Source organism: Leptonychotes weddellii, chromosome 1 (assembly GCF_054177405.1).
Source record: "Leptonychotes weddellii isolate Sample4059 chromosome 1, ASM5417740v2, whole genome shotgun sequence".
NCBI lineage: Eukaryota > Metazoa > Chordata > Mammalia > Carnivora > Phocidae > Leptonychotes > Leptonychotes weddellii.
In genome coordinates, this window is record NC_138369.1 from 6,750,978 (window position 1) to 6,761,986 (window position 11,009).

An 11,009-nucleotide genomic window follows, 5' to 3' on the forward strand; every position below is an offset into this window, starting at 1 on the left:
GCATCGGGCTCCCTGCTCGGCGGGGGGTCTGCTTCGTCCTCTGACCCTCCCCCCTCTCATGCTCTCTCTCTCTCATTCTCTGTCTCAAATAAATAAATAAAATCTTTAAAAAAAAAAAGGGACTTAAACAAGGCCATGGCAACACCCATTAAGGTTCATCCAGAAGATTCTGAACAGCCATTAAACATCATATCAGGGGCATGAGAAAGGGCTTATATATGACACAAAGAGGGGGAAATGGGCTACAAATGGTATTGATCAGTAAAATTTGAGGTAAGTCTATAGACTTATTAATCGTAATGTACTAATGTTAATTTCCAGGCCCAATAAAGTACTATGGTTATGTAGGATTTGTAATATTACCTACCATTGGGAAAAGCTGAGGGAAGGGTCCATGGCACCTCTCTGTACTGTTTTTGTAACTTTTTTCAGTCTGTAATTATTTCAAAATAATTAGTTAGGACAGTCTGCTGTAACAAACATCCCCATTGTCTAAGGGGTTTATATCAACAAAGGGTGATTTCTTTTCTTCACACGCTACCAGGTTGTGTTACTCAGGGACCCAGGGATATGGAGGCTCTGACTTGACATGGGCTTCTGTAGTTGCCAAGCGAGGAAAATGACACTTAGAGCATCTCGCTGAAGGTGACACTTGTGCCCAATATCCTTAGCCCGATCAAGTCATATGGCCACTACTAGCTTCACTTGGGGACAAAAGGAGCAGTCTTTTTGGGCCTAGAACAAGTTTAGTGAGTACCACACTGTGCAGAAAATAATCCCATTTCACAAAGATTTACATTATATCTATAGATCTATCGATCAATTGATCGATCAATCGGTAGACAGTAGATGACTGGAATAAATAAATAATATATACAGTGATGACCTTGAGTAGACTGTGGATGGCTCCTCTTGGTAATTTCTAAGTTTTTCTAAGTTTTCCACTTTCTAGAGTTTTCACATTGAAGCATGTGCTATAACCCAAGATAATGACCAAAATAGATGGAATTTAGATCAACCTCAAAGGAATAGTCTTAAGTAGGAGATGATGAGGATGAGAATTTGAGGAAGTAACACCCTTGTTTTTCTAGCTCCAGACATTTGTGATTTCAGTTTTAATCTCAGAGACATTTTATCAAGGGGGATTCTTGTTTACAAATGACACAAACCAGCCTGGGTGGTTTATGAATCAAAAGGACAATGGGTGTTGGATTCCTAGCCTGGCTCTGGAGTCAAACTCCTGGATGTGAGAATGTGATTGGCCGATTCCAAGTCACATGCTCATGTTCTTGTGCAAGGGATGCTGGGAAAGCTAATATTTAGCCTTTAGAATTTCAAAAGTTGGGTGCCTGGGTGGCTCAGTTCGTTAAGCGACTGCTTTCGGCTCAGGTCATGATCCTGGAGTCCCTAGATCGAGTCCCGCATCGGGCTTCCTGCTCAGCGGGGAGTCTGCTTCTCCCTCTGACCCTCCCCCCTCTCATGTGTTCTCTCTCATTCTCTCTCTCTCAAATAAATAAAATCTTTAAAAAAAATTAAAAAATTAAAAAAAGAATTTCAAAAGTTGGAGGTAGGAGAGAGATCCACAAATGCAGGAATGAGGTTCAGATGCTGAATAGACAAAATAAAGTTGGGGGGAGGGGAACCATAGCTTGAGAAAAGGGAGATCAGCTCTACCACCAACTTGCTACGTGACCTTGGGCAAACCCATTTCCTTCTCTGTGCCTCCATTTTTGTCTCTTTGTTAAAGGGGGCCTGAGTGATTTTCCTGATATTCGCCTATGAAACAGACATTTTACATGTATTTTTTAAAGATTTTATTTATTGGGGCGCCTGGGTGGCTCAGTCAGTTAAGCATCTGCCTTTGGCTCAGATCATGATCCCAGGGTCCTGGGATCGAGCCCCATGTCTAGCTCTTTGCTTGGTGGGGAGCCTGCTTCTCCATCTCCCTCTGCCTACCACTCCACCTGCTTGTGCTCTCCCTCTCTCCCTCTATCAAATAAATATTTTAAAAATAATAAAATTAAAAAATAAAATTAAATGAATGAGAGGTGCCTGGGTGGCTCAGTTGGCTAAGCCACCGACTCTTGATTGCAGCTCAGGTCATGATCTCAGGGTCATGGGATTGAGCCCCGGCCTGCTCTGCACTCAGGGCGGAGTCTGCTTATCCCTCTCCCTCTGCTCCTACCCCCCTCATTCTCTCTCTCTCTCTCTGAAATAAATAAAATCTTTAAAAAATAAAAATAAAATGGATGTTAAATGATGCAGCTGCTGCAGAAAACAATACAGAGTTTCTTTGAACAATTAAAAATAGAATTACCAGGGGCGCCTGGGTGGCTCAGTCGTTAAGCGTCTGCCTTCGGCTCAGGTCATGATCCCAGGGTCCTGGGATCGAGCCCCGCATCAGGCTCCCCGCTCTGCGGGAAGCCTGCTTCTCCCTCTCCCACTCCCCCTGCTTGTGTTCCCTCTCTCACTGTGTCTCTCTCTGTCAAATAAATAAAAATAAATAAATAAATAAAAATAGAATTACCAGCACCTAGCTAGCTGAGTCAGAAGTGCCTGGAACTCTTGCCCTCCGGGTTGTGAGTTCGAGCCACATGGTGAGTGTAGAGATGACTTAAATAAAACATAGAAAAAAAGAAAAAGAGAGCGCTGTAGTTGCAGGCGACCAGCAGTATCCACTGCCCCTGTAGACAGGTGTGCTATCCCCCGCCGTCTACCCACTGCGAGCCAGGACCACGGGTTGCAGTGAGGTCAGCCAAGGAGGACAGAGCCCAGATTCCAGGCAGGGTGTTGGGGTCACTGAGCAGCCTAACCCGCAGAATGGGAAGAGCAGACAGGTCTGCAGGCGCCCCACAGGGATTCTGATGGCCTTTTCCTCCCTGGATGCCCGGGGGTTCCTGGCAGCCAGGGTGTGGGCGGCTTGGAAGAGGGCTGGGAGGCCGTGCTGCCCTTGACGTACATCCCGAGGCTACGGCTCACCATGGCTGACCAAGAAGCTGTGAGAGCCAAGGTCGAAAGCGTGGCTTGGAGGAGATTTTCACAATGTTGGGGTTTTTTTTCCCCTCTCACTTATTTATTTCCCCTCCCTCCTTACTTCCCTCTTTCCTTTCTTTCTATTGTTCTTTTCCTTTCTTTATTTTTAATCATGGCAAAATACACATAACATAAAAGTTACCATCTTAACCATTTTAAGTGCATGGTTCAGTGGCATTAAGAACATTCACGTTGTTTTGCAACCATCACTACATCGACCATCAAAACGTTTCCATCTTCCCAAACTGAAACTGTCCTCATTAAATACCAGCTCCCCCTCTCCCTCCCCCGGTACCCACCATTTTCTGTCTCCATAGATCTGACTCCTCTAGGGACCGCCTCTAAATGATTCCATGTCCTTTTGTCCTTTTGTGAATGGTTTGTTTCACTTTTTTCTTTTTTAAGATTTTATTTATTTCAGAGAGAGACAGAGAGAGCAGGGGGGAGGGGCAGAGGGAGAGGGAGAGAGCATGTCAAGCAGACTCTGCTGAGTGCCGAGGCCGACGTGGGGCTCCATCTCACGACCCTGAGATCATGACCTGAGCCAAAATCAAGAGTCAGACATTCAACCCACTGAGCCACCCCGGCGCCCCTTGTTTCACTTTTTTCTTAATCACATAAGTAGTAATACATGAATAGGACACATCCTGGTATGGGCCAAACACGGTAGGACACAGTGAAAGACACTTTCCCAGTTGCCTTCTCAGATTGGAACCCGGGGCTATTTGTGTCCCTGGATGTAACCACATGCTGTGGACAGTGGAGTCCCAGCCTCTACCCATTTTCACTCCTGCCCACAACTGTCAATGAACCTCTGTTGTTCAGGAGTCCTAGAAATTCACGGACACAGTCTGCTCTTAGCCATGCAGCTGACGTGACCACCCGGGAGGCGAGATGCAAGCCCAGCTCCGCCATCCAGGGGCTTGTGCCTGGGAGGCCTCGCACGCCAGGCCTTTGTACACCAAGAACAGACTGCTGATAAAGGAAAGCCTGATCTTGGCCTTTGGGACCCCCATGGTGTCTCAGTCATACCTCAAGTACCTTGCACCTGCTCTTCCTGCTGCCCACATCACCCTTCCTTCAGCTAGGTCCTTTTTGTTATCCAGGCCTTAGCTTAAATGCCTCCATCCTCAGAGAAGCCCCTCTTCCTTCCCCATCTCAGCTCAGCCCAGGGGTGTGAGGGACGCTGCTAATATTATCTATCTTGCTCAGGGTGGTGGTTACACAGACAAGTACATATAAGATAAATCTCTGGTGGGACACCTGGGTGGCTCAGTTGGTGAGGCGTCCTACTCTTGATCTCAGCTCAGGTTTTGATCTCAGGGTTGTGAGTTTGGGCTCTGTGCTCAGCAAGGAGTCTGCTTGAGATTCTCTGTTTCTCTCCCTCTCCCTCTGCCCTCTGCTCAGTCGTTAAGCGTCTGCCTTCGGCTCAGGTCATGATTCCAGGGTCCTGGGATCGAGCCCCACATCGGCTCCCTGCTCAGCGGGGAGTCAGCTTCTCCCTCTCCCACTCCCCCTGCTTGTGTTCCTGCTCTCGCTATCTCTCTCTGTCAAATAAATAAATAAAATATTTTAAAAAAATAAAAATAAAAAAATCTATAGGGGCGCCTGGGTGGCTCAGTCGTTAGCGTCTGCCTTCGGCTCAGGTCATGATCCCAGGGTCCTGGATCGAGCCCCGCATCAGGCTCCCTGCCAGTGGGAAACCTGCTTCTCCCTCTCCCACTGCCCCTGCTTGTGTTCTCTCTCTCGCTGTCTCTCTCTCTCTGTCAAATAAATAAAATCTTAAAAAAGTAAATAAATCTATAGAAATGAACACATAAGCTTTGTGCACTTCATTGCATGTATGTTATATCTCAGTTTTAAAAAGCTATAAAAAGGGGCACCTGGGTGGCTCAGTCGGTTAAGTGTCTGCCTTCAGCTCAGGTCATGATCCCAGGGTCCTGGGATCGAGCCCCACATCAGGCTCCTTGCTCAGTGGGGAGCCTGCTTCTCCCTCTCCCTCTACTGCTCCCCCTGCTTGTGCTCTCTCACTCTTGCTCAAATAAATAAAATCTTTAAAAAAAAGTCATAAAAAGAGGCACCTGCCACACTAACCACTCCTTTTTGTGTTATCACGAATTTGGTTATGGACAATCACCTCGTTGATTTATTTCATGTATCTAATCCACTGGAACCTCAGCTCCTGGAGGGGTGGGATCTTTGTTTTGTTTCTGTGGTGGACAACTAGAATGTTCCTGGGACAGAGTAGACACTCGGGAAAAGTTTGTTGAATGAGGAATAAATACAAGGAAGCGGAGACCCAGAAAGAAGTGATTTGTCCAGGGTCCCAGAATTTATGTAATTGAGACGCAGAGCTGACTTCCCACTTCTGGCCAGATTTCCCATACCTGTGAAGCTTTCCAGTATCTTCCAGATTATTCCAGATATTCCAAAACCATTCAGAAAACTCTCCATCTGTGGGCAGGCTGTGAGCAATGCACTTCACGTGGATATATTGTAGAAACCATGACAGGGCGAGGACTGTTCATGACCGAATTTTTCATTTCAGGATTCATGTGGATTAATAACTGGTGTGTGAGTTAAATATAAAGTATAACCGAAGAGGTTTAATCCCCGCTCTTGCCTGCTCTCCCTGCCCTCACCTCAACTCTTGCCCAGGCCTCTCTCCCATCCCCATCCCATGACCTAATTAATGAGTCATCTGCCCAAATGACCACTTGGAGCCTGCCGCTCTCAGCCTCCATGGCCTCGAATACTTCTGACTGCCCTGGAAATAGATTCCTTCATTCGAAGGGCATGCCAAGGCCTCGGGTGTCCATCCTGTTTTTACTTCAGCTTCCCAGCGTTCCACACATGTGCCCCAACCCTTCAGCTAACCTCTCTCCATCTCCACCTCACTGCCTGTCCCGCCATCTTTAGGCAGTTTTAGGTTGACAGAAAAACTGAGTGAAACATGCAGAGATTTCCCGTATACCACAGCTCCCCACACTTGCACAGCCTCCCCACTATCAACAGTCCCACCAGAGGGGTACATTTGTTACAAAGGATGACACACTGACACGTCATTATCACCCAGAGTCCATGGTATACATTAGAGTTCACTCTCCAAGTGTTGACATTCTTTAAATTTGGACAAATGTATGACATGTATTCTATAATATAGAATAGTTCCACTGCCCTAAAAAACCTCTGTACTCCACGTATTCATTCCCCTCTCCCCCGCCACCATGACACCTGCCAACCACTCATCTGTTTACCATCTTCATAGTTTTGCCTTTTCCAGAATGTCCATCTGCACAGTTGGAAGTGTGCAGTATGTTGTTTTTTCAGACCAGCTTCTTTCACTTGTTAATATGCATTTATGCTTCCTGCATGTCTTTGCATGGCTTGGTGGAACATTTCTTTTTAGTATGAATATTCCATTGGCTGGATGTATCACAGTTTATTTAGTCATTTACCTGCTGAAGGATGTCTTGGTTGTCTCCATGTTTGAGCCATTATGAATAGAGCTGCTATAAACGTCCGCATGCAGGTTTTTGTGTGGACTTAAATTCTCATCTCATGTGGGTAAATATCAAGGAGTGCGATTGCTGGATCATATGGTAAGAGTGTGTTTACTTTTGGAAGAAATTGCCAAACTATCTTCCAAAGTGGCTGCACCATTTTGCATTCCCACCAGCATGAGGATTCCAATTTCTCCACATCCTCACCAACACTTGTGATTTTCTGGTTTTGGCTTTTTAAAAAATTTTATAATAGCCATCCTAATGGGGATGAAGTACATGGGATCTCGCTGTCATTTTGATTTGCATTTCCCTAATGGTTAGTAATGAATATCTTTTCATGCCCTTACTGGCCATGGCTTTAAAAAATTTCTTTAAAGATTTTATTTATTTATTTGACACAGAGGGAGCAAGAGCGAGACCACAAGCAGGGAGGGTAATACACAGAGGGAGAGGGAGAAGCAGGCTCCCCGTGGAGCAGGGAGCCTGATGCAGGACTCAATCCCAGGACCCTGGGACCATGACCTGAGCCAAAGGCAGACACCTAACTGACTGAGCTACCCAGATGCCCCTCACTGGTCATTTTTATATCTTCTTTGTAGAAATGTGTATTCAAGTCTTTTGCTCATTTTTAAAATTGGATTGTCTGTTTTGTTGTCAAGTTATAGGGGTTCTTTATATATGTTGGGTGCTAGACCCTTATCAGATATAGGATGTGCAATTATTTGCTCTGATTCCATATGTTGCCTTTTCATTCTGTTGAGAGCGTCCATCTGATGCATGATAGTTTTTAATTTTTCTGAAATCCACCTTACCTATTTTTTCCTTTATTGCCTGCACTTTTGGTGTCACATCCGAGAAATGATCACCAAGTCCAGTGTCATAAAGCTTTATCCCTATTTTTTTCTTCTAAGAGTTTTATAGTTTTAGCTCTTCCTTTTACGTCTGTGTTCCAGTTTGAGTTAATTTTTGTACCTGCTGAAAGTAAGACATGTCCAACTACATTACTGTGCATGTGAATATCCAATTTTCCCAACACCATTTGTTGAAAAGACCGCCCTTACCTCATTGAATGATCTTGGCGCCCTTGTGAAAATTCATTGGACCAGATATGCATGGTTTATTTCTGGGCTACCTATCCTAGTCTGTTGGTCTATGTGTCCGTCTTTATGCCAGGACCATACTGTTTTGATTCCCGTGGCCTTCAGTTTTGAAATCAGGAAGTGGAAGACTTCTGACTTTGTTCTTAAGATCGTTTTGGCTATTTGGGGTCTTTTGAGATTCTATATGAATTTTAGGGTGAATTTTTCTATTTCTGCTAATGGGGAATTTGATAAGGATTACATTGAATCTGTAGACTGCTTTGGGTAGCGGTGACACTTTAACAGTATGAAGTCTTCCAATCAATGAACTTGTGATGTCTTTCCATTTATTTGTGCCTTTTTGAATTTTTTAAAAAGATTTTATTTATTTATTTGACAGAGAGAGAGAGTGTGAGAGCACAAGCAGGGGGAGCGGTTGGCAGAGGGAGAAGGAGAAGCAGGCTCCCCGGCTAAGCAGGGTGATGGAAGCGGGGCTCGATCCCAGGACCCTGGGATCATGACCTTGAGCCGAAAGCAGACACTTAAAGACTGAGCCACCCAGGTGCTCCTGAATTTCACTCAGTAACATTTTTTAGCGTTCAGCATGCAAGTCTTTTTCCTTTTTTTTCTTAAAGATTTTATTTATTTATTTAGACCCTGAGGGCAGGGGGGAAGGGCAGAGGGAGAGAGAGAATCCCAAGCTGACTCTGCACTGGGCGCAGAGCCCAACATGGGGCTTCATCTCACAACCCCGAGATCATGACCTGAGCTGAAGGCAGACGCCTAATGGACTGAGCCACCCAGTCGTCCCATCTGTTCTGTTTGAAAGGCGCTGTTCTGGGACACCTGGGTGGCTCAGTTGGTTAAGCGACTGCCTTCGGCTCAGGTCATGATCCTGGAGTCCCGGGATCGAGTCCTGCATCGGGCTCCCCGCTCAGCGGGGAGCCTGCTTCTCCCTCTGACCCTCCTCCCTCTCATGCTCTCTGTCTCTCATTCTCTCTCTCTCAAATAAATAATCTTTAAAAAAAAAAAAAAATCCCAACCAAAGTGGAATTCAGAAACAGTGCTGATAATGGCAGCCACGCCAATGATAATTTCTTTCATTTTCCCTTATTTATTTTACCCTTACCACAGCCAGGTGCTGGCAATAGAAGCAATGATCTCAGCTCTCACTTGGCTGATGGGCGTCTTATGATGGAGATAACTGATGGCCCAATAGAGTCAGGTCCTTAATCGCACCTACTGGAAGGCTCCCAGGCACCCGTGATCGCTCACCTTCTCTCTGCAGACTGCTGGGCCAAAGGGCAGGCTGCAGCTGCCATGGCTCACTGCTGCCAAAAGGCCAGGCTCCTCTGGGCAGAGGCGTATTCTGGTCTGAGCCTCCTGATGAATCAGAAGTAAAAACCAGGACAAGGCAGGCTGTCCGTTAGAATGAGGACTATGCAAGCCTGGCCACTTTCAGATGAAATGGATTCTGTGGAAGGATTTTTGTTTGTTTGTTTGTTTGTTTAGGAAACTAACACTTATTGTTAGACTGAAGGTTTAATACAGGTTTCTAAAAATGTGGCAGTGAGAATACCAGCATAAAAAAAAAAAAAAGAAATTTGATGGGGCGCCTGGGTGGCTCAGTTGGTTAAGTGACTGCCTTCGGCTCGAGTCGTGATCCTGGAGTCCTGGGATCGAGTCCCGCATCGGGCTCCCTGCTCGGCAGGGAGTCTGCTTCTCCCTCTGTCCCTCCCCCATCTCATGCTCTCTCTATCTCATTCTCTCTCAAATGAATGAATAAAATCTTTAAAAAAAAAAAAAAAGAAATTTGAGGGGTGCCTTGCTGGCTATCGGTAGAGCCTGCGACTCTTGATCTTGGGGTTGTAAATTTGAGCCCCACATTGGGTGTAGAAATGACTTAAAATCCTTAAGAAAAGGGGCGCCTGGGTGTTTCAATCTGTTAGGCTTCTGCCTTCGGCTCAGGTCCCCATGCCAGGGTCCTGGGATCGAGCTCCGCATCGGGCTCCCTGCTCAGCGGGGGAGCCTGCTTCTCCCTCTCCCTCTGCTGCTCCCCCTGCTTGTGCTCATTTGCTCACACTCTCTCTCTCAAATAAGATCTTAAAAAAAAAAAAAATCCTCAAAAAAAAAAGGAAAAGAAAAAAGAACTTGCGCTAACAACAACCTGAATTCATCATTGGCAATATTACATAACAATTTTCATGGATTATTTTTTAGTGTCTTCAAGGAAGAAGGTCTTCCCTGAAAGAGGAAAATAAAAAAATGATGCAGTCACAGCCAAAAAAAAAAGGGCAAATCCATATATGGTGTTTATTACGTGCCAAGCGTGGCTCCACTTTATACATTTATGTATTAATTTACTTTTCACAAGACCACTATGAGCCAATTGCAAATGGAGGCTCTGGTCAGTAGCAACAGAGAAATTAAAAGCAGCATGACCCCATCCTTAAGGCAATATAGGACCATATTCTTGCGTGCCAGGAACAGAAGGGGCCTTGGGATTTCCATAGGCAGGTCAAAGGGAGACCCTGTCCAGGCCTGGGCATCCCTGAAATGTTTTTCACTGAGGTTTTATGGCCCTTTTCCAGGCCTCCCCTGACATCTCTGACAACTAGCTTTGAAGACATATTAAGCCGAGTCCCTTCCCAGAAGAGAGCTTCTTCTTGGTAACTTTTTCCAGGCCTAGTGGGGAAAAAGGGCCTCCTACCACCACATGAATAAGAGAAAGCTGGGCTCACAACAGAAACTGAGCTTGTTAGGTGTTGTGATTTTTCTGAAGGGAAATAAAACCTAGTGCTCTTAACGGACCCCCCCCTCAAAAAAAGTAGCATCCATTAGGGATGGACTTTGATGGTAACATTCATAAATGTGGCAAAAACTCCCAGACCTTGCCCATCCTTACAGATTTTCCCAGGTGAGGGGCGCCTGGGTGGCTCAGTCAGTTAAGCGTCTGCCTTCAGTTCAGGTCATGATCCCGGGGTCCTGGGATCGAGCCCCACTTCTGGCTCCTTGCTCAGCAGGAGACTGCTTCTCCCTCTCCCTGCTGCTCCCCCTGCTTGTACTCTCTCTCTGTCAAATAAATAAATAAAATCTTTTAAAAAAACCCAACAACACAAGTTTTCCCAGGTAATTGCTAATTTGACCCCACAAGGAACCTGCCAAGTAAGGGAAGCAAGCATTATTTCCTCCCCTTTCCTTGTTGGAAAAGCTCATTTACTCACCCAGGGTCTGCCTGATTCCGAAGCTGGGGCTCTTAACTGCTCTTTCTTACTCTGATTAATCACCCGTTCACTGCACCCCCCCCCCCCTGTCCAGGGTTCAATTGTCCTCTTTCTGCCTCTTTTTTGCCTCCTCTCAGGGGTTTCCCCATAAGCCTGCTGAGAGGTTA